Consider the following 22,596-nt stretch of genomic DNA (forward strand, 5'->3'; position numbering starts at 1 on the left):
AATTAAATGCATCTTCTTCAAATGAAGTTAGAAGGCTGAAAGGTATTTCGTTGTGGAATTCTACAATTCTTTCATCAACATTTTGGATGTCTCTAGTATGTGAATTGCTAGGATCGTTGTCTCTCATTTCTTCGTTTAAGAGTTCATCAATCCCAACTACAATTTGTTTGATCTCCATTTCCCTAGTATCAACTTCTTGTTCTTTGGTTGTAGTTATAATAGACTTCTGATTTGTGTAGAGAGAAATGGATCATGCTTAGCTGGTAACAAAGACATCAATCTCACTTTCCTTGTCTTCCACAAATTTGATAGCAAGATCTCTATCCATTAAGAGCTGCAAGTAGTGTGATTTCATCTTTTCAAGTGCCTTTTTTATTATGTGTAATTGCGTACTAGTGACTCGACATGAAATTTCTTTTTGCCTCTCATCAATTTGAGTTTTCCACATAAGATCTTCAATATATTTGTGAGAATCATCTGCCCTTGTTAATACTTGCATAACTTTTTCCTTTGTAACTAAAAATCTGTCCTTCAAATCTTGCAATGATAAAGGCTTAAGTTCAAATTCATCTAAGGGACATGGGTTGTCACACAATAAATTGTCTTATTTGTTCACAATTGTGGAAGCATTATCACTATCGCACTTAATAGATTCTCTTAATGATATTGTTGGTGTCTATTTTATCATCTACCAAACATTAGAATAGGATACCCGAAGTTATTCTATCCTCTCCTGAAAAATCACTACTGATTCCAAGGTCTATATGTGCGAACAAGTGATTTTAGTGGAATAGCTTCTTCGGTAGTTGTTGACGTGTATTTTATACACAATCATACACAGAATAAAATACCAATAGGCATCTTATCCTCTCTTGAGAAAATAGTCTCTAACTGCTGAAGATCTGCAAAAAGGATCAGTTAGGTGGACTCCAAGGTTCTTTTAGTGGGGTCTCCACGTGTGGACAAGCTTTTTAGTGGTATGATGTGATTTGCTGTTTCCTCCAAGGCGTCTTACGGATTCCAAAGGCTCGAAGATTCTACTAAACTAAAAAGGAACTTTCAAAAATAGCAAAAGGACAGGGTTTAAGGAAGTCTAATCTAGCCTAACCCTATGAACGACTTAGCATGAATGAGATTTGGCAAGACTCAACCAACTTCAATTTTGCCATAAGATAACAACTCAATTGAAATTAGTGCGATCTTCTAAGGTAATAATGATGTTCAATGCATCAAAGACCAAGGACACTACTACAAAGGTACATATCCTAGATACGAAAATGCTTGAAGGTTAAGGACTCAAAATGTTCTCCAGTCGACCACGCAAGGCGTTCCTACAATCAGCAAGAAGCTAGTGGTTTGGATTGCGAATCCCACCAAATATCAAATCTCACACTTAGTCTTTCAAATTAACAAACTACTTTGATTGAGCGTGATTCAGGTACATCCAACAACCATGAAGATAACTTAAGAAATTTGCAACAAAACACCATAACTTCAATATTTTATTGATTTCCAAGTCATCATATACAACAATTGCTTGAATTTCTCTCTTCAAGACTCAATCTTGCTACAAAATAAAAATTGCTTCTAACTCTAATCTCTCTATTTCACTCTTATCTGACTATTCGACTACTAACTATTATCAAATGAAATGAAAAATGGGGGTATAAATAGCATCCCCAGTTACAATGAAAGGTCCAGATTGAAAGTAAATCAACGGACAAGATCATGACACCTAAACCCTAATTAGGGTTTGTTCCAAATGACCTCCTTTTTACTGAACAATATTAAATACATAGCCAAATATTAAATTTGGCACAAAAATCTAGGAGGTATCAACCAATGAGAAATAAGATGTCATGTCATCTGTAACAACCTTTCATCTAGAATCTTATTCCCTTTCCAATTTTCTTTCTTAGCATATGCAATGAATTTTGTCACGATTCCTTCGATTTCTGTGATTGGAATCTCGGGAAGATTCTTGATACTCTCTTCTAAGTGGATGACCTGATCGAATGCATCTAGAAGAGCTGCGTCCCAAGTAGGTTCAAGTTCCTTTGTTCTATCAATCAGGAGCATGGTGGCATACATCTGATCATACTGCTCATCTGTAACATCTGCGTCCTTGCGAAAGATGATCTTGATTCTATCCTCAAATTCCTAGATATCCACATCTGTCTCGACCTCGATCCTTCTGCCAAGAATGGTACGAAGTACCTCAAATACTCTGTCCTGGATCGGATTGATCACCTCCTCAACTTGACCACATCTAACACTAATGTCCTCGAAGAGAACACTCTTTATATGGAGTAAGGTTGACCACTGAAACAAACTGTGAGAATCACCTTCCAAGATCCTCTCCTGCGCTAAAATTCTTCTGGATGTGTGTCTTATTACTTTCAAGACAAGGATGACAACGTCCTTGGTATGGGCAAATGCAGCTACTGTTGCCATCAATCTGTGGATTATCTCAAGAACTTGGATAGCCTGATGAATGATCTTCGACATCTTTGTAACAAACTCTATGGCCATTGTATGAGATCTATCCATCCACCTACATGTACGCTGGACCAGGTTCCTGAATCTTTCTGCTTCATTGATCGATTGAAGGGGCAATGCCTGCACTGGTGACCTAACTGGATCCTGACGTCCCAAAGGTTCATTGATGTGACTGAAATATGTCCTCCATGCACCGACCTCTCTCTCAAGCTTTCTATTCTTTTCCACTTCTTCTCTAAGCTTGTCCTTCAATGCCTCAAATGTGTCGGTAGCATCATCCATTGTCTGCTCTGCAGTGGATGGTCCTAACTCAATAGTTTGTATATGATAGTCTTCTGCTAGGATCTCACCCTCATATTTATCTGCTGCCGGTGTAGCTATCTGCAGTTTTCTGGATCCAGTCTCATCTCGAATCATCTTGGACATCTTTGTAGCCTTCTTCTTCTCTGTTATCACATGTGAACGTCCAACAAGGCTCTCTAAATCAATTGCACTGTCCTCGTCCTCTACGACGATCACCTTGGTCAATCTTTCCTTCAACCAATCTGGAATATTTGATCTTGTCTCTTGAACTTGAATTTCTTTATGTACTATTTCTTCTTGTCTGAGAGGAGATGTCATTTCATTATCATTATCTAAATCATAGTCTTGAAGAGATCCATCTGATGAAACATGTTGTGCCTGTCCTTCCTCCTGTCTGTCATTCTGTACCATCGACTCCATGGACTCTTCCACTCGAACTGTTCTATTCTCTGGTCTAGAAGAAGTACTTGGTGCTTGATCTTTGTCGGCACCTTGCTTTTTCTTGGAAGGTTCTTTCTTATCTGATCTTTCCTTTCTCTTCGAACCTCTCGAATGGAGATTGCCCTCACTGGCACATCGAAGGTTACCTTCACCTGAATTCCTAGGATTAGGATTGCCTTCACTAACACTGGCTCCACCTTCGGCTGGTTTCTCTTCCAAAGTAAAAGACATAGCTATGCCTTGTTCTCTCAACTTCTGATGCTGAACGTCTACCCATCTGCGAGTACAAGACAAGACTGGTGCCATCAAATCATCTAAATCCACGACCTCGGGCTCATTCCAATTCAAACTTATTGTTTTGCTTTCTCTATCATATGAAGATTGGATGTGCCTGCCGTTGTCCTGAGCTTGGTCGGCCACTCTGTAAATCCTACATTTCCTGATGAAATCCAAAGGCAATCTAGAATGTATCTTTCGTTTCACTTCAAGATCATCTAGGAGGTTCATCATAAAATCTTCAATTTGGTGCTCATGTCTAAATCTTCTACCGACCGTCTCCTCTAAATGTCCATATGGATCAAAGCTCTCTCTCCAAGCAAAAGATGAAAAAGAGTACAAGGCTAACTCCTTCTCTGCGTCATCCATGGCTAAGACATTAGGACATACCTCAATTGAATTACCCAAAATAATAGGTACCTGAACTCCATTCTGATGTCTGTGTCTGAATGCCTTCACATAAGCTGCCAACTGCCTTGTTACTTCAAGTAACACAATTCTGTCTGTCGGATACCTCGGCAACATGTATGGGGGTACAGGACATCCATGCACTCTAATGTAAGTGAACTTGGGAAACTGAATGAACCAAGCACCATACCTCTTGATGAACTCCTGGGCATCCTGAGATAATCTGTTGTGAATCCCTCCTTGCAACGTCCTTGTGATGTTCATCGTGAAAGTATCGTTGACTAACTTGTAGTTCTTCCCTGGCGGATGATGCAAGTAGGTATAGGATTCACAAGCTCTGACTTCGCCGGGTCCTCTTCCAATCACTCCTCTGTGAGGTAGTCCTGCGTACTCAACGCTCCTGATTAAGGCATAGATGACATATGAACTCATGTGGAAGGACTTAGTAGCCCTGAGTCTCCTCAACTGTACGTCTAAGCAATGGCTAATTATTCTAGCCCAATGTATTGTACCCTTTCCTTGAACAATCACCTGGATGAAGTAAAACATCCATTTCTCAAAATAGAAGGCATGAGGTGCTCCTGTAACTCTGTTGAGCATGGTAATCAAATTTCTGTACTCCTCCTGGAAATCAATCCTATGCGGTGTGTTCGGTACTTTGCTCAGACGGGGACGACTCTTAAGTAGCCAGTTCTTGTTGATTATGCTTAGGCAAGCATCTGGATCATCATCGTACACTGACCTGGCTCCTTTAATGCTCTTGTATATTATGTCCCTGTGCTCTGGAAGATGGAAAGCTTCACTTATGGCTTCCTCTGAAAGGTACGCCAAAGTGTTTCCCTCATTGGACACAATTGTCCTGGACTGTGGATTGTAGTGACGGGCACACTCGATCATCAACTCGTGGCACTGAATAGCTGGAGGAAAACCGGCCGCCTTAATGATGCCACTCTCTATTATTCTCCGGGCGACAGGTGATGGCTTGCCGATGTAAGGGACCTCTCGGAACTTCTTCATGCTAAAGTTCCCCAAGTTGGTATCTCCAATGTTGCTCCACTTCGACACGATCTTGGTCTCCACCTCTTCGGTCTTCTGATCTTCTTTCATGAGAGCTGAGCGGCTGGTGGATGCTCCCGCCTTTGGGGTCGCCATACCTACACAACATTTCATTATAAGAACTTGATTTTGCAATAAATAGCGTAAATAAGAGAGAGAAGTTTTTAGGAAACGTCATGATAAGTCTCTAGAGTTATCATTTCCTAAAAAACAACGATTGAGCTAAGAGATTCAAAATTCAAAATTTCAAAATTTGAAATACGACGATGAATGAATAAAGCAATAATAATTAAAATCGCCATACCTCGATAGAGAGCTAACTCTAAAATGCAAAAAGGAAAAGATCGCCTAGGGAAAATTGGAGGAGTAAAATAGTCTTCAATGTGGTCTCCTCAAAATCGACTTCGCCACCTTTGGATTTCAATGTGATCTTCAAGTATCGCCTTTGGCCTTGTCTTAAATGGATCTTCAAATTCGCCCTTGACAAGAGTCCTCAAGTTCGCACCACCCTTGATGTATAAAGCGCCACCCTTGGATGAATGAAATTCGCACCACCTTTGGTCCTTAACGCAATTCACACTCCACACTTGATGATATACTTCGCATCACCTTCGCTTCTCCTCAAGATCGTATGAAGAAAGGTAAAAATGATTATGTGAAAATGAAAATTTCCACTCCCCTTATATAGCGCTCACACCTTTTCATCCCCTAGGCCGACTTGATAAATAAAACCATTTTTAAAAATGATTTTAAATGATTTGCAATAAAATAACAAGGCCGACTTGCTTAATTGAGCGCTCTAAATTCGATTTTATATTAATTAATTAATTAATTATTAATGCCTTGCGTTTGCAAATTTCGATTTTTTAATAAAGGCAAAAATAATTAATAAAAGATAACGCCATATTAAATGCTAAATAAAAATGAATTTTCAATTTTTTAATCGATTTAGCATTTAAGGAAATTTAAATTTGTTTATTTGGCGCCAAAATTGGAAGACAAAGGGACGTACCTCATCGCTCTGGTCCCTTGGAGAGGGACAGGAGCGATCCATGACTTTGGTCTCGATTTTTGCATTTCTTACGTCCAACTCCTTCATCTCCACGTTGAAAATCGATCATCTCGATGGTCTTTCAAATTTGATTGCCTTGTGTGCGCATATGGGTGTCTTTTAAGTGCATATCGCCCTGGTCCTTGTCCAAAGGACAGGAGCGATCTTCTTGTTTCCACGTCCATCTTGCATCTTTTAACTTCGATCTTTTATTGTTGGCGAATAACATCCTTTGTTCGTGTCTTTTGCGCTTATTCTATCTGCTCGCATGAAGTTTTGGGTGTATTAAAGGGATCATCGCCCTTGTCCCTTGGAGAGGGACAGGAGCGATCCATGTTTTCTCCTTGACCTTGTCAACTTTGCACTTTGATCTTCGTTGTGATGTCCTTCAAACGTCGTCCTTCACCTTACCTAACCTCGCTTTGCTTTGATCTTGAAGGAACGTAAGTGTTTTGATAAGATCGCCCTGGTCCTTGTCCAAAGGACAGGAGCGATGGGAGCTTTTCACCTTGATTGGCAATGTTTGGACGTTGAAAAACTCTTGCATTTATCTTCAAACGATGCCTTGGACCATGCATTACCTTATGAAATCTTGTTCTTACGTAAATCTTGCACAAAATGACCAATGCATCTAACATCGCCCTGGTCCCTTGGAGAGGGACAGGAGCGATCTATGTCCTAGGATGTGAATTTCATCATTGTGACGACCTTTTAATGTTTGTGCTTGCTAAAGACGCCTTGAAATGTCCCTCGCCACCTTGTCTTGACTTGTATCGACCTTGAACTTGCATAGGAAGTAACATCACCATTGTATCGCCCTGGTCCCTTGGAGAGGGACAGGAGCGATCCTCCTTTTGTAGCCTTTATCTCACTTTGTCAGGTTCCAAGTCTATATTCAACGGATTCGTCTTTCTTCACTCCATTCGTTCATGCCTTGACATCATCTGTAACTTTGCAAGAAAATCATTTATATCAAAAATCGCTCTGGTCCCTTCCTGAGGGACAGGAGCGAACTAGACATTTAGGACCTTTGTGGACGTCCAAAAAATCTTCAATTTGTATTCAATGCGTCCATCTCATGTTTTCCCTTGTTTTTGAACGTAAACTTGCCTTGACATTTGCCTGGATTCTGTCTAATGAAGGAAATCGCTCTGGTCCCTGGGAGAGGGACGGGAGCTACAAGGTACCTCGCCCTGGTCCCTTGGAGAGGGACAGGAGCGATTTGGTCAATATAGGTCATTCTCCTTCGTTTTTGCATCTCAAATTATATTCATTTGGCAAAGCATCTTCCTTTGGACGTCCTCAAATCATCAAGTCTTCGAAATCTTGCAAGCACAAGGCGAAATTTGAATTTGTAGCTCCGGTCCTTCACTGAGGGACAGGAGCGATTTTCCTCCTGGAGGCATTTCTGTGCTCATGAAAATCTTCAATTTATATTCAATGGAAAGATATCGCCGTTCTCCATCACTTCCAACTTTAAATTTGTCTGGACTTTGCAGGGATGATGAAATATTTGAAAATGAGCTCCCGTCCTTCACTGAGGGACAGGAGCGATTTTGCTCCTACAGGCCAAAATAACATGATTTTTCACATTTTAACACTTCACAAGGCGAAAACAAATCATTAGAGATGCCTAGGATCAAAAATTAAAAATGTCAAAATTTGGTCAAAAATATTCAATTGGACAAAAATTCACATTTCATCTTCAACACTTAGACAAATTTAAGCTCTGCATTCAAAATTCCAATTGAAAATAGACCATTCTGGCGAATTCATTGCATTCAAAATTTGCATCCTAGAAAAGGAAGCTCGAAAACTCTCAAAAACGACTGGATTTTGGCTTGAAAAGACAAAATTTAAAACCCTAAGGCTTGACCCTAAATCCAGACGACTAACTAACTAACAAAATCCTAAAAACGAAAGCGAAAACGAGCGAAAAACAAGCAAAAAGAGGGGGTCCCCATTTGCGATGGGGCAATGTGTGAAATGGTCACAACAGTAGTGTATGCTGAAAATCTCAAGGGGGACTTACATTAACAAATGTCTATGAACTGTTGGGCTTAAATGGATTTAGCAATTTTGGGCTCTTTCTTTTTTGGGGATTTTCTAGGGATTTAGACTTTCAAAAGAAAAGGAAAAAGGGATAGGGTTTGAGAAGGCTAATCTAATCCTACGAACTCTGGAGACGGTATCGATTGGGTGCTCTCGAGAAACCAAACCTTACTTCGCCACACTAGGGGCAACTACACAAAGCCGATGCAATCTTCGATGGATTGTGCTTATGATTAAGATGTTGGGATGCACAGAGGATGGGCTCAGACTAACTTTGCACGATGAAATGGAAATCATCCATTCACCAAAAGTATGAGCGGAGATACACCATCAATTGACACTTATCAAATCCTTCATTCAAATTAACAACAATGAAAGCAAATCTAAATTAACTTTAACTAAGTGTTGAGGAAATTGAAACCATCCAAATCATTCTAACAATAGGGATTACAAAGCAAGCGCACATGCAATATATTATTTGGAAATGACCTTACGCAACAATACATCAAAAACCTCACACCCTCCAAATGAGAGGAGGTAGCCTTATATAGTTTTTCAGAAATAAACGAACAACCGAGATCAAACAGTGATCAAGAGCCCAGATTGAAAGCTACAAACCCTAATTAGGGTTTCCCAAAACTGACTACCCTCGACCAATGAAAAAATTACATTTGGGACACTTGTCCTTCTTGCTAAATATGAACCATCAATGAAAATAGAAGGTTGTTGCATTGTGAAGTGTGCCCTTCTAGAAGCTTCTGGATAAGTCAGGTTCATTGAACCTGGACATGCTAACTTGGAGCAATCTGATTGGTCAAAAGATGACGAGGCGCCACCTCAACATGTTGGATGTCTTCCTTGAATTCTCCAATTTGTGTCAAGAAATTGTCTTAGTATGGAAATTTGATTCCTTATTGTCGCCATTTGATTTTGCTTGGGAGCTTGTCTTTTTCAATTCCTTCCGGAGATGAAATCCTTCAAGAAGTTGGAAGTTTATTTAACTTTTCCATATTTTCACCAAGTCTAAGAACTTTTCTTTCTTAATACCTTGAGATTCTTTCAAGTGCCTCGAATTTGGAGAAGAAATCTCTTCACGAAGTATTTCTCATACTTAGCCAAATTTTGGCCCTCTCTATGCTCGGACGAACCTTGCTCGTGGTCCCGTCTTCAATTCTGAATTTGGCTTGAAACTCCATTTGTGTTTTATGTGACGATCCTGCCTTCAGCTGCCAATTTATGTTGTGTGGGAGGAGGGTAAAAGCTCTAGATAACCTCTTGCAAATATAAAATGATGGGATCAAGTTGTTCAGACATTCCCTGTGATCATGCCATCCTTGATACCCTGAAATTTGGAGAAGGATTTCTCCATGCCTTTATCATAATTGGGGAAATTGGAATTTTCTCTATGAAACATTTGCATTACTTAGCCAAATTTTTGGCCATCTTCACGCCCAAATGAACCTTTGCCCGTGAACTTGTCCTCAATCTTTCGTTTGGCTTGAAACTCCAGCTGTGATCTCTATGATGACCCCGCTTCTATTTCCTCCTACGACCTGTAAAACCAAAGGAAAATAAGTTAGAAATCTATCTTGTATTAAAGAAAATCGAGGCTGCGAACGGCTAAGTGTTTGGAGATTTTATTTCATTTTCATACTTAGCCATAAAAAATGGATTTTCACATGTAAACTCTCCGATCCTAAGGATAATCGCAATCCAACACCAAGTGCTATAACTTCAAAACTCTCTTACTTAGTCAACAAAATGATTATTCCCACTAAAAACTTGAACAAGTCCACAAAAATCATCTCCAACGGATTTTGAAAACTCAGAGAATGTAATAAATCTGTACTTAACCAACTTCACCTTCGATGGGGAGAGAAGAAAAAGACAAGAAGACAGAAAGATCTTTAGAAAAACTCAGAAAATCCAAATGATCTGCCTCCTATTAGCTGGTTATACTTCAAAATCTGCAGATCCTTTGACAAGAAGCTCACCCAACTGCAAGCAATATCAAGATTTTCTCCAAATGAACTCCAATCTGCAAACACTTCACTATGCTCTCCTTAAGAATTTCGAAGAATTTCGAACTTCTTGGTGTAAAAATGAAGTTACAAATGAAGTATTTGTAAATGAAGTTGAATTCCCAATTAGAAAGATGCAAACTCCTCCAACTCATGTTTCTAAATCTAACTCAAACCTTTGGGAAAGTGTTGTCATCTTCTCTAGTTCGAAAATCCTTTACTTATGCAAGTTTCTAAATTGCTTTTAGTTTATTAATTCGAACTAGGCTCATAAAATAGTATCTTCCTAAAAGTTTCTAATCTAGAACTCAGTATGAAAATCCTTTTGATATCTTCTTTCCGATTTTAATTTTGAGTTTCCATTTTGACTTTTCAACTCAATGATCTTTGAAAATCTCTTTTTCCAACTTTCTAATTTGATTAGGAGTTCAATTTTTGGGAAGATTTGATGACATCACTCACATTCTTTTTGACTTTATTTGACTTCCAAGAGTAGGGCGGAGTTTTGAAGCACCTCCATCATCTTGCTTGGGTGGAGTTTAGGAAGGACATGGCTATCTTCATCAAACATGGCGAACTTTTGATGACCTTCAACATGGGCGGCCTTTGATGCTACCTCAACACATGGCGGAGTTTTGAACATTCTCCTAGGGCGGACTTTGGAAGGTCTTCCTTTACCTTGATCATGGTTGGGCGGACTTTTGACTACCTCTACATGGCGGACTTTGGACATTCCCCATGATAGGGCAGACTTTTGGGCTTACTCTTCAAGGCGGAGTTTAGGAAGTCTTCAACCAGCATGGCGGACTTTTGGTCTACCTCTATGGCGGACTTTGGAGGATGGCATGACTATCTTCATCATCAAGTTTTGGGCGGAGTTTGGGAGGCCTTAAGAGATGTACACACCATCATGAGCGGACTTTAAACATCCCTCCAATATGGCGGAGTTTGGAGAGGCCTCTCCTTGGGTGGACTTTGATTCCCCTTCCATCTTGGGCAGAGTTTTATCACCTCTCCACCAAGCATGGTGTACATTGGAAGGCCTTCATCCCATCCTCTTCATGGCGGAGTTTTGAATGACCTCCATCATGGCAGACTTTCATGAGACATCAAGGAGGGCGGACTTTTGAAAGCATGACTACCAAGGCAGAGTTTTAGACTAGCTCCTCAAGGCAGACTTTAGGCATCTCTCAACATAGGGCGGAGTTTAGAGCTCTCTCTTCAAGGCAGACTTTAGGAGGCTCTCAAGAGGGCGGACTATATATGAAATATAACATTTAAGTATAAGTGGTATTATATTTCATATATATTGTCAGGATGTTTGAGAGTGGTTTCAAACCTCCAAGAGTTATAATGCAAAATCTAGTTTTTGGAGGATTCTTCAATTTTCCAGACTTAGTCAAATTTCAAGATCAGGATGATATTCCAGACAGCCAAATTTCAAGACATTTGAGGATGACATTCCAGACTTAGATGATTTTTCGAGCTGATTACCCTTTGAATGTGCCATGACCCCTTAAAATATAGGAACTCAGCTTTTTGGGTCAAAACTTGAAAATTTTGGATCGCAGTCGAAGCAAGTCAGTGGTATCAGTGCAAACCCCAGGTCCCCATTCTAAAAAAGCAAAAAGCAGACATCCCTAAAAAACAGGTAAACCTTTCTAAAAATAGCCATATCGAGGATTGGGCCCAAAATGCCAAAAACGAAACTTCCTAAAAAATAGGAAAAAGCAAAAAAAGCAAACTTTCTAAAAATAGAAAGTCGTTAAATTCATCCAAATCAATTGTGATCTTTGTCCTTTGGCCTTTCTAAGCACTCTGACGGTATCCTGACTCTGGAATCACTTGGTTTGCAAAAACTAACTTTCAATCCTTAGGACTTGAACTATTCAAAACCGAGCAAGGCTTGACAAAACTAAAGCGGAAGGCCACGGGACACTAACAAAAACCCTAGAAAGCACGAAAAGAGAGGGTCCCCATTTGCAAAGGGGCGATGTGTGAAAAAGGTCACAATAGATACCATGCACTCTTCATGTAGTAATGGAACAGCATTGTGATTATATATATATTCACCAAAGTAGTTTTTCTCTTCACTAGTTTTATCAATAGGGGTCTTCAAATCATCAATAAAGAGTTCAAAATACTCCTCACCTATAGCAATTGATTCTTCCTCCATATCATGAACCTTAGCTGATTGGAAACCATTTTCCTTTTTACTATCACCATCCACAATAACTGGTGCATTCAAGGCTGTAGTTTCAGCTCGCTCCTCATGAGTCATGCCATCTCTTTCCTCTACATCCTTTCCCTCATCACCATTTGGCTGCTAAAAAAAAAATTCCTTCATTAGTTTCACAAATATGATCAGGTGGCCAAGCCTTCTGACATCTGAAACAAATCTTCTCTCTTCTCATTTGGTTCCTGCTCTTTTTTGGAGATCCTGAAACCTGTAAACCCAAGGAGATTAGTTCCTTTTCAGTCATCTCTCCCCTAAACCTTTCAATTTTCTGCTCAATCAACCCTTTGGCTAACTTATAAGCACAAGGAGATACTACTAATTCCTCTCTCCAAATAGCTAACAAATCTAATTGCAACTGCCTGCAGATTTTGTCGTCCTCATCTAGAATCATGGACAATATGTCAAGCATATTTGTCTTCACCTTATCTAAATGGATTTTCCTGATCTCAGCAATGAAACAATTGAACATTTGAAGAATCAACTCTTCACATTGGAGATCCAACATAAGGTTGAATGATCTTGTCCTTGCCATAATTTCTAAAATTTTAGCCCTCTTCCTGAAAGTAGGGGCTTTGACATTATATAACCCATGCAGACTCTCCACAATCAGCTGTAGAACCTCTTTCATTGTAACATCATCGTAAGGTTCTAGAGGATAATCCTCATGATCTCAAATAAGCAAGAAGCAACCCCCAACTTAATCTCATCATCTGGATGCCTTAACCACCTGTGTTGTTTCAAGGTAGTTATTATAGGAGACAGCTAACTGTATCAAATCATTGGATGACTGCTCCACAATAATCAAACATTCTTCTACCCTTTTAGGAGTATTCAAGACCTCATTCCTTGATGGAAAATGCTCACTGAGCTTGTTGCCTGCTAAGAAGAGCAATCTTGCTAGTTGTTTAGTGTCTTCAGTTGCCATGGTTCGAACTGAAAATCAAAACTTTGAATCTTTTTCCAATACTTTAACAAGACTTTGTCCCAAATGAGCACTGAAATAAACAACACACTAATGTCCAACTCTTTTTGCTCCTCAATTCTGTGTGCTAATAAAATTCCATCTCTGCCTGACTGCTAGTTTTTTTTACAACACAAATTGATGGATTTCACAAAGGAACTGAAACTGAGTTTTCAGTAATTTTGCTGATACCTGGTGCATTTGGTTTTACACAATGCACATTCATACATTCCAGTATATGAACACATAAATTTATTTAACAGCTAGAACACAGATTGGAGTACAGAACCACCACAAATTCTTTAATTTCACTATTACCAAACTACCTTCTTTCCAAAACATACGTCATTAGATCTCAAATCATCATCATTTTCAATACAATAATGATTCCAAAGACGACAGAATTGATAGTTTAGAACCTGGCTAGTAATGCGGGTAATTTTGCCAGTCTCTCTGCTGGAAACCACGACCCTGCTATCAATATGTTACTCCACAATCAAGCTCAGCAAATCGAGCTCCACTTCAAATGATATTAACACTCCGTGGATAGGCAGACTTCTTGATGTAGTTTAATTGGTACGCCCAGTCATAGGTAATTCCATGCATTCAACCTGAACTGACCACACCCAGCTATTTATGTATCCCACACACAAGCTGAATGGTGTTTTTGTCTCCCAACCAAATATGAGATTTACACCCAGCAGAGTTTCGCATCCAGTCACAAATGAATGCTACTGATGGATATAGTTTCCATGCCCAGTAGCAAGTATTCCACGAAAAGAACACAACACATGACCCAATCAACAGTGTGGACTCCAGCTTGGGGTCTCTATGCTCAGATAATTTGCAGAAGACTAAATTACGTCCAGCACCACAATTGAGTCGTTTCAGTCAAGAGGAATCTTCAGTGTTATACATCAAATGTTGTGCCTTATAACTTTCAAATTCCTTCTGTGTGTTTGGCTGTAGAAGCCGTCACGGTTGGTAATGAGTTTCTCTGCCCAGTCAACTCAGTCGAACCCTCACAGTAGATAAATTTGTCTTTAAGACCCTGTGAACTAACTCTGTTGGAAGAATATCGATTGCTATAGGAAATTTATGATGTTCAATGGCAAGTGAAGTTGTTCTTATCAGTTACCCTGTACTGCGTTTTTTCCATGAACTTGACCTGCACATTTCCAGAAATCCCTATCTTCCCAATCTCTGCAATTTTGTTTATAGATTTCCCGACCCAGTCTGAGTATATATGAACAGCTGTGATTAATCTGTCCGCTGTAGACGTCACCAGTCCAGTCAACTGGTAACCTAGCAGTGTAAAATATTCCAGATATTCTCCTCTTCCCACGACCCACTCCCAGATTGAAACAGCAGCTTACCAAAATACTGATGGCACTTGTAAATGACTGAATACTTCAAACTCGAGCCAATAACCAACTGTCATACCTGAGCTCAGAGAGATGCGTATTAGATGGTGGTCGTGTAGTACAGATGGTCGATGTTTAACCCTGAAAGTAGTCGTTCTAAAGTTCTCTGTTGTATCTATATGCTACGACCCCTGCTAGGCGTCTTCCTACTGCCTTCTAACTTCAGACTTATGTCGCCCAACACTAGGAACCCCTGTGATTCCTACAGTTGAGCCTTCACTATTCCCATTCAATAGCCAATAGAAACAGATGAATTCATATTCTCCATCGATATAAAATCTTATTCAAACAAACATTTGCCACGATTTCAAACATTAAAATCCTAGATTGTTGCTATGCTCATCAAGATACAACTGTGGCAATGCATCAAGGGATTGAGAAATGCCACACAAGGAATTCATGCCATATCAAACCCGACATCCTTGTATACTCAACACAACAATGAAAGATACAGTCAGCAATGCTCAGCTAGCCGTCTCCACTGATGGTCTACCCCAATATCTTTCCAGGATTAAAAAATCACAATCACGGCTTAAAACTTTTTTCACAGTAATATTACATGCACCACTATAGAAAAATTGCTCCGATTCTCCAACAATGATTTACCTGCAAACAAATGAGAGTCCTCATTTGAAACTAATGAACTTTCAAATACCACGTCTGAGCGGCTCTTGCTAACAAAAAAACTACCATACGTAGCACTATGATTGACTTAGAGTCCAAACCGCCCACCATTTATTCCCACTTCACGGAGAAATTGAATCGATTTCCACCAAATGCTAGAAATCTTCAGCCTTGTCACCTCTTACCGGCTACCAAATATTGTCCTTCTGTTGGAAAATGGTGAGTCACCATAGCAACCCAACTAAAAAAAAGATTTCACAAACTGATAATACTAATGAAGCCAAGTCTGAAAGGATGAAGTGGCTAAATAGACATTCTCCGCCAGAGATTGAAGTCCATTTTCAGCTATAAAATTCCCGTCTCCTCCTCCCGTCAACAGAAATCTTGATCACCACAAAATCCTGAAGCATTTCATGCCAAATTCGATTTTGGTATATCTGCCGCTGGAGCTACATCAGTCTTATTTCTTCAAGCCAAAAAACAATGAGCAGAAATATTTTTTAAAGAGCTCCACATGTCGAAACTCACTACTATGGCTAGCAAGTGAAAATATTTTCCAACAATGATTCCCCGAACTTCATTATTCTTTCACAACCTGGATGATGGTCGACTTTCAGACATATGCTATCGAGAAGATCATATACAAAGATTTCTTCTGCCCAACTAAAGAAAAGAATAAACCCGACGGAAATCTTTTATTTCTACTATTTGTTGTGGATCCCCTTAATTGATCTCCAAACAATAAATTTACCCCACAATGCACATTGAATAAAATATTAATTTTCCAATCAGATATAAATTACCTCTGTTATGCCAACATTCTCCAAACTCTAAAATATGTCTTCAAAAGCATAGAACACTTATCAAATCCAAAGCATGCACTTTTCTATTTCTCAAAAATCTAACAGGCTGGTAGGAAAAACCGGCTCTGATACCACTAAAATATCCCCATAGGGATATTTATTCCAGAAAATTGATAAGACTACCAGCAAAGGTACAGCATACAATTTGCATGTAATTGATTTCAATTAAACCAACAAATTAAAGTGAAAATCATTAAATTCTGAGGTAACACAAAATTTACTAAAATTTAGATATGAATATAATCTCAAATCTTTATTGGTGCAACATCAGCAAAATCCAATTGTAGCCACAGAACTTACAGTCCAATTGGAACCCACTAAAAGAAACCTAAAGCACAAAGTGAGCCACCTGAATGATAACTCCAACTAACAATGGGTTTTCGTCCACTGCCTCCAAGCTCAAGGGTTTGTGTCCTCAAACCTGCTCAAAACTAGAGCTTCCCAGAAACTCTCCAAGAAAAACAATTTTCAAAACATAAACCAAGCATGCCAAAATGAGCCTCTCCAAGTTAATAAATAGCTCAACCCAGGGACTCTTCGTTTGCCCACTGCTTGTCTCTTGGAATTACCGTCTATTAATTTAGTGACTTTACTTTATAATTTGATGTTGACATAAAAAGTCACTTTAATCTGCATTAATAAATAATTAAATAAGTTGTCTTTTAAATTATTATGTTTTCACAACTTAAACTTAATTATTTAAATGGATTTCCTAATGTCCCAAAAAAGGGACATTACAAATGCACAATAGGGTGCCCGGAACATATAATGCCCCTTGGCCCACAAGTGGCAAGAGCTCTCATCCATCCAACATAGGGTGGCCTAGTTAAAAGGGAAACCCGCCTTTGTGCTCCCTACTCACATCTCCTTACTAACCCATACATGATTGCCTCTATTCTTTAGTTCACTTCTAACAACCAACAATTGTAGAGATTGGAGGGGAAAGCACAATAGAGTGCCCAGAAAATTCACCGCAACTAAGCCCGAGGACGCGATATAACACCACTTGGCTCACAAGTGGCAAGAATACTTGTCCATCCAACATTGGGTGGCCTACAGAGAAGGCAAGCCCGTCTCTACCCTCCCTACTTGTGTTTCCTCACTAACCTCTACATGATTGTTTGTAGGAGAATAAGTAGATTCAATAAATAAATAAAGAATCTAGATTGATTAGCACTTCTCATCATTAACCATACCAAAATACATAAGAAATTATATGTTAAACAACATCATCATAATGCATACCACAATACTAGCTAGAACACAATATTCTGAAATGCAGATTTGCTTATCCAAAAACTGATCCTCTTCAATTATAATCTTTCCTATACTTCTGCTCTATATCTGTTCTAGATTTGCTCTAGAGTGTTCACATTCATATGATTCTCATCATCTTTCTTTTAAAATATTTCTGCTCAGATCTTCTTGTAAGACTGCCCTGAATCAACTTGTAAATCTGCCCATATTTTGAATGATTCCCTTTTCTTTTCTCATTTCCTTCCATGCCCCTCTTCAAATGAGGCTTTGAATCCTTTTATATCCCTGACATTGGAAGGGTCACATCTCTTTTGAAGATACACCCCTCTTCTCGCTGCCCCTTGTTACTAATGATAAATCCACAATTAAAGAAAGTACCAACTTATTTATTATTCTGCCATGGTCGACCCCCTACATCCCAGTCACTTAATATTAATTATTAATCCAGGGTCAGCCTCCCCCATCCAAGAATCTTAATATGAATTATTAATTCTTGGTCAACCCTTTGCCTGGATCAGCCTTTTGCAAGGAAAATACTATTACGTGCATAAGTTTTATTTATATGTGGCTGGACAGGGCATCGCTTCCCTCGCTGGGACTACTAGTTTAAAATGCTGCAACCTAGATCTATGACTGGGGCATGACAATAGATCCAAATAGGTGATGTTAATCATAATTTCATTATGTTAACTGTTTTAGAATGCTATTTGTAAATAAATCCTATTGTTGGAATTGTTACTTTTGGGCAAAAATCAGGCATACCCCAATGGGGGACATTACAAGAGCTTTCTCTTTTGGAGGAGCCTGGGAGTTGAGCTATGAGAGAGCTAGATTGCCTCGTTGTTTAAGTTCCAAGAGTTAGGGTCTCTAAATATAGGTAGGTTTAACAATTACAGGTTTTTTCACACCTTTCCCTACTTAAAATTACAGTTATACAAACCCTAAGGAAGCAAGAACACAAATTCAAAAACAATTTTACCGATTATGGCTTGAAAAACAAACTCAATTGTTTATCGGACAAAAACCCTAGTTTGCTATTGAGATCACAAAACAACTTGAACTTGCTCAAATTCTTCACATGATGCAAAATGATATTTTACTTATTAAATGAACATCCTTAGTCAAGGTGAAATATCATTTTTATTTGCTTCTATAAAAAGTAGGGTTCTTTAGTCAAAAAATGTGACTGCTGTAATATATGACAGTCATATGAAATGACAATGCCTAACATTCATAAATTACTTGGTCATGGAAATTTAAACATGTTAAGAATTCTAAATAAATAAATTAATGTCATGTAGACTTGGTTTTGGAGTCACAATCAGTGACCAATTCAGCATATGGCACTTGAACATGTAAAAGAAAGCTATCAAATATCAAACTTTTCCAACTTGTTCCAATGCCATAAGCATAACTCAAATTCTAAGCCAACTTCCAGCTAACGAGTGTTCATCTTATTGGTATGATTGAGACCAGAACTATAATATCAAATCATAAGTGATTGTTCACAATAATTTGTATTTCATGGATGTTTTTACAAAGTGGTCTGTTTCTGTTAATGATTCTAGACTTCTAAGAGATTCACCCTTTTATAGAATGTGCAAAGGTGGAGAGAGATCAAATGGCCATCTTATCTGTCTTGGTTCATTAAACATAACAGAGCACATTATTGATGTGGTGGAAATTCAGTGTCATCATGTTTAATCATGCTTTGCAATGGAGCTCTAAGAAGTAGTTGAATGAAATTCAGCTTTGAGTTGTCATCAATGCACTTTTTTTGTGTGTGAATTTGGAAGGCTAAAGAAGATATAGGAATTCTGGAATCTAGAGTGTGGCACCCAAATTTAGAAAAGCTACCAAAATACATTCTTGTTTGTTGCATATTGCATAATCTGATGATCAACATCCCTAGAAGAAAACACTGATATAAGGGAGATGATGTTATTGAGAATGAAATAATATGTCAAACAATGAGGTGGTTGATCCAGCTGAGACATTTGCTTGACCAGCATATCTCAATATTATGGTCATGTAAGAAAGAAAACATATACTTCATTCTGGAATTATTTGAAGACAAACATTTGATCAAAATTTATTATCTTTGAATTTAATGACAGACCATATCTCTAATGTTGCTGCTCTAACTACATAGCAACACGAGCAGTTATTTTTCTGCTCTAAATTGTGACTTTAATGCCTGTAGCTCAACCAGTTATACTACAGTCTGACAGGAAAGAAAAGAAAAATTTATCTAGTATACAACAAGAAACAATTTTGATATGATACAAGTATTGAAAACTAGTAGTGAAGCCTTGAGTTATACTACTAGATTAATTCAGTTATATCATAGTACAATATTATACAGGTTGGTTTCCAGAAACAGGGCATGGCAAGTAATATTTATATCATGTGGCATGTATATGGGTGTTACAAATGACAAAAGACACCACAGACTCTTTGCATAGAATAAACCTTTAAAATCTGGAACCGTTATATACAAATCCATATTTTCTAGACCACTCTTCATATGGTGGCAAGTTGCCCAGATTTGAAAGGGCACCATCCCTGCCTTGAACGAACTTGTCATATAAAATCTGCAACACACAGATGATCATACATCTTGAAGTGTACCGTCTACTTTTCATTGTTTGTTTTTCCTATGCTTTTTTAAATTTTGAAATGCTTAATTTCCCTTTCTCACATTCACTGAAATCTACTACAATCATGCTTAACATAAGCCTAGTATTTGGCGTAAATTGTTTGGTTGCGCTCTGCAATTCAACTTCAGAACTTGATAGCATATTCTCAAAAACTTGTTTGGGGACAAGAACTAGTTGCCATCAAGTGTCAAAACAGACAGGTTTAATCGGCATGCACCTTCCAGTGTCTCTCACAAATCACCTGTTCAATATATACTTGGTCTTATTCACATGCAACCACTGTTTCATTGATTCTCAATTTATAGGACTGAGCATCATCCATATACTATTATTACACATCAAAGATGGGAAAGGTAGAAGAATGCCAGAGGTCAAGCTTAAAAACGCAATAGTTTTGTGTAATAATTGGGCAAAATCTTTTATTTTGTATGGTAGAAAAATAAAACAAAATACATCCTGCTAAGCCCCCTTGAAGTAGTCCTGCAGATTTGCATTTTTAGCATGTATCGTGGTTACCCTATTCTGTGATTTCTATTTGCAACTGAAATTCATGGTTGTTATGTCATCATTATAAGAAACACCCTTACAAGATGCATATTTCAATAATTATTATTAATGCACAAAATTTAGCAAATCTTTTACCTTGAATCTGAAAATTGTCTTCAGATTGCCATAATCTAGTCTTAATAAACGTTAACAGCTAAAATAGTGTTAACAAATTACTGGTGTACTTTGCGTTGAAAATGAATAGTTAATGTAATGAGAGAAACTTTCCAACAAGACTAATTTGAATATTGCATATCTATTCCTATTCATTGTTCTAATAGTGAGAGATGTTCTTGCTGATTTATAATATAGTATTTTATCCAGTGGTTTACTGTTTTGCACTATTACTCTTGCTACCTCTCTGTAGAACATGAGACTTCTGAAAAAAGTTTGATTGTGTTTTAATGTTGAACACATTCATCAAACAGGGATGTATGGCATTGCAGATTTTAAAGTATTCAGTTTCCCGTATCTTTCTCAACTATAACTTCTCAGCACATGCTGCTCAAAGTAACAATAGAAACTATGGAACAACCTGATTGGAAAAGGCTCCTAAATTTTTCCAGAGGAAACCCTAAGAAATTCATAGAAACCCCCTCTATCGGATCAAAGCCACACACGGAATTTAGGTAATGCACAGGGAAGATAGATTGTAAGTAGTATATTAATATCGAGAATAGAAATGGGGATGAAAACTGCAAGTCACACCAAAGAAATTAAAAAAGCAACAGAGAGATGACAGAAAGGGGTGATAGTATGCAGAAATCGTGTGCAACAATATTTAGAATCGATCACAGAATGAAAAATACTGCACAAATTTCTCCAAAAATATTTACAAATTCACTGCGACTATGCAAATCTACGGTTATTAATAAATATTGTAGTACAAAAGAAAGTTCCGTCACACAAATTGGGTACGATAATAAATATTGTTGATCAGGAAATGTGAGTCAAGCTTTGTGTCGAGGCTACCGTACAGTTTTCTTCAAAAACTTCACAAATTCATCATGACTGTGAACATCTAATATTAATAAAATAATGGTAAACAATAAAGTTATAAGAATGCGATACCTGTAGAATAAAACACGGCTCAAAAGACAATGCACAAGAACAAGATAAGCCGCCACAGAATGTGAACAGACGCATTACTTATCTGTATGCATATTATCCTGCACAAACCAAAATTGCATTTGTGGTATATTACCTGTATAGAAGAAAAATCAAAAGGACGGATGTTGTTATTCCTAGTAACATATTGCAGCAAATATGTTTTGTCCTAAACATTACAGAGCCCTACAGATAATTGAACGTTAACAGTAATTTTGTTTTCCAAAAAAGACAGGGGAAAGCTATGTACCAAAGCCAAACTTATCCCTGTGACCAGCGTAGAGAAATCAGCATTTGGGGTTCCTCAGTCAGCCCTGAAAACTGCGTTCGCGCAACTCGTACCACAGGAATATCACAGTTGTAGCCTTATTAGCCGCTCCTGCAAAAGGGCAACTCGCTCAGAAAGAAGCATATTTTTCAGAATAACCGCGAATGATCAGCTTAATTTGAAGGGTTATGTTGTCTTGAACTCTTACATTTTATTCTGTTTTAAATTTGTTTGAGATATCTATATCAACCTTAGGGGAGGAGTCAATAGTTTGGCACCATTTTATTGGTAATATAGTTGAAGGTTATATGCATAAAGGTCTAAAAGTGAATATTAGTTTCGTCAAGATATTATCAATGTAAAGAATTAAAATTTCTTAATAATTTTTTATAGTTTTTAATTAATTTTTATTTTAAATGATTATTAAAATATCATCTTTTTTTAGGTATCAATTCATATTTATTCATATGTACTTCAATAATCATGTGTTTACATCCACCAAAAATATTGCACAATTTTTTTAATACATATTTTTCTTAA

The 22,596-nt window shown here is 38.0% G+C and overlaps 1 protein-coding gene across 3 annotated transcripts in view; it reads right to left on the reverse strand.

The window, feature by feature from the left end:
• The window catches only part of LOC131057632 (uncharacterized), an 87,279-nt gene extending 65,010 nt beyond the window's left edge, over positions 1–22,269 (reverse strand). For 2 of the 3 annotated variants that reach the window (XM_057991778.2, XM_057991779.2), the window contains exons 1-2: positions 22,039–22,269; positions 21,753–21,850 (exon numbers count right to left, since the gene is read on the reverse strand). The gene's annotated coding sequence lies outside the window, so the exon portion shown is untranslated. Of the gene's footprint in view, positions 1–21,752; positions 21,886–22,038 lie in introns of all 3 variants that reach the window. The other variant, XM_057991780.2, reaches the window with a different exon arrangement.
• Between the last annotated feature and the right edge of the window lie 327 nt (positions 22,270–22,596).

Source organism: Cryptomeria japonica, chromosome 7 (genome assembly GCF_030272615.1).
Source record: "Cryptomeria japonica chromosome 7, Sugi_1.0, whole genome shotgun sequence".
Taxonomy (NCBI): Eukaryota; Viridiplantae; Streptophyta; class Pinopsida; order Cupressales; family Cupressaceae; genus Cryptomeria; species Cryptomeria japonica.